Here is a 2,809-nt window from a genome sequence, read left to right as displayed (position 1 = left end):
CTTCCTACTCCCTTTCCAGTCCCCCTTTCTGTTCTTCTCTTTTCTGTTCTTCTCTACCTCCTTTGTGTATGCCAGGACTGTATTCTGTCTTTATTCATCAAACCTCTTATGTTTGATCTTTAAACAATTTATTTCACTGAGCGATTTTAGATATCAGAAACCTGCTTCAAATTCAGCCTGGAAGGTACCATGTTTCCTCATCCAGAGAAGCATGTGAAGACTTACCCAAGAGTAAAAATGAAACAGGTGCAGGGACCTGGTCTTAGCCATCTTCCTCACCAGCAATGGCAGCAGACAGGGAACCTTCTTCAGTGCTGCAGCACACATTTCATGCACAAACACCACGGTGAGAATGTGCCTGAGGGGAGGTAACATACGCTATTGTCTTCCTACTAGTAAAGCTCCACTACTCAGCCAGCTGTAGCTGTGCAGCATCACCTGGTTTCAGGCACTGTATTCAAAATATAATCATACATTTTTAGAAGCCGTCTTTAGAACGTTAGATGGTGCCAGGTCATATGCCCAGAATGGAAACTTGCCTATCCTGTCAGGCCATCCTTTGTTAGGATGGGCCACAGCATACTTCTGGCCTGAGGTTACACACAGGTTGCCTCCATAAGAAACAACACTGACCAGTTCTGAAGCCTCTCTCTAGTTCTCGGTCTGCGATTCCCATTCCCCTGGCCACAGTGCTGCATCTGACCTATCTCATAATATTACTTTTCCTCTTGGCATTTTTTTCCTTCATTGTTTTCTTCCTTTTTTTCTGCCCTTTCTTTCCTGAGAAAAGAAGTAACCTTTGTCTAAGGATAAAAATCTTTATACTCTTTTGCAATGCAGAAGAAATCTTTAGGGCTTTCAGCTATAAAAACCTAATTTGTCAGGTTTTTTTCCCCCTCCCCATCTCTCTTAATGGATCTCTTATGCATTTATAATGTAGTCAGTACTATGGTATCTAGGGACGTTATACACAATTTATAAAGCAAACTTTTTTTGCAAGAAGTTTCTACTACTCTTCTGGCTCTTGCCAGTCTCCAAATCAGGCTGTTCTCTTCGATTTGCAAAGGAAGCCAAGTTCTCTGTTTTATATTCCCAACACAGACTGTCTTAGAGTAGCCTGGCTTTGCATTTGTGGGATAGCAAAGTCAGGTTCACTGTGATTTTAGCATCTATTAACTATAGAATTGTCTGTACTGAGCAGAGCTGGCTGTATTTCTCCATCAACATCAGCACTGGCAGTTCCTTAGCTGCAGTATAGTGGTATCAGAGTTAAGAGCCCAGAATGTTTCACGACACCTTGAAGTGACTATATGATTCCTACATAAAGAAAATAATTTAGTGCTGCTGAGGAGTAAAATTTTAAATTTCCATGTCACTAGTTGTAAGCGGCTAGATGCTGCAGGGACCTGTAGGAAATAGCTTCCTACTCAGTATCCCAAATAGTTCAAATGCTGCCTGCAGGGTGACGAACCCTTCACAAACACCTAAAGTGTGCAAATCTGGTTGTGCAAAGAAGTTGTACTCACTCTGGGTCTGAATCTCTAAAGGTGAGCTCTGTAATACTGAGGACTGCTATTGGATTCAGCTTTTCAGTCTCCAGCATAATCCAGCAGTAACAGTGTATTTGTTTTTTCACTCCACACTGGTAGTGGGTAATGTGTCCAAGAGTCGATGGAAACCAGGTGAACATTGATCAATGCCCTTCTTGCTCCAAATCAATGTGCTTGAAATTTTTGCTACGCTTGTTTTCCAACAATAATGTATGTGTAATAGCACCCAAGCTGAAACATTCTCTCAACATTCACAGGGCTATTTTAACTGACTTTTATTTCCTAGGTAACCAAATCCCAAATCCCAAACCTAGTGCCATGGATGGAGAAACGCTTTGGGTTGTCTGACTCTATTCAAAGAGACTTAGAATAGCTGCAGGGCAGCACTGAGGGTGAGCTGTGGTGCTGTATAGGGCTACCTCTGAATTTGAAATTGAGCAGAAAAGGATCTAAAGAAGTTTAATAAGAAAGGAACACTGATTGTTAAGCTGCAAAATTAATGGATTCAATCATGAATTAGAAAGAGTCAAAATTAAATTCCTTCTGTTTAAAAAAACAACAACAAAAAGGTGCCACTAAATCATCATTGTACTCCTCTAGTCATTGTGCTAAAAGCTCTGCCCGTGGTCACTGCCCTTCTCTGCAGCTCTGGGCACTGGATTGCCACTGACACACCTGCAACCTCTTATCACAGTAAATGCTTGTCCACTTCCCACCAAAGTCCCGGCTTGTTAAGAGTAATGCTGGAACTGTTTCGTGAGGATGGAGTGCAAGAACCTCCTCAGCAATTTCTGTGAGGAGCAGATGTGCAGATTTGTCCTCCTCACCATTCTGCAGCAACACCTTCCTTCTGCTTTATCTCCCAGGTTTGATCCCACTCACACAGGAACCCTCCATAACCTTGATCTTACTGGAGACAACGAGTTTGACTAAATACAAATACTCATGTAAAATGTAGTCTTCAATTATGTCTCTATAAAATAACATCAAAGTATAAACAGTATTTTTACAAGCTTGTTGAATAAGTGATAAAAAAATGACAAGGTGAAAAGTATTAATAACTGCAAGTAATATTTCTCATTTCTATTAAATCAGTAAACTCCAAATAATCCTTAGAGTATTTTCAGTAAACTCTGTTGCAATTTCTAGCTAAAAATACTCCGCCCCTAAAACAAGCTGTATAGAAAAATCTCATGGAATTCAGGAGGGTGCACAGAAATTTGGGAAGTGATCAAGACAAAAACAAAAACATGAAATGA

The sequence above is a fragment of the Chiroxiphia lanceolata genome, chromosome 5 (assembly GCF_009829145.1).
Source record: "Chiroxiphia lanceolata isolate bChiLan1 chromosome 5, bChiLan1.pri, whole genome shotgun sequence".
In the NCBI taxonomy this organism is placed as follows: Eukaryota; Metazoa; Chordata; class Aves; order Passeriformes; family Pipridae; genus Chiroxiphia; species Chiroxiphia lanceolata.
This window is presented reverse-complemented; position numbering follows the sequence as displayed.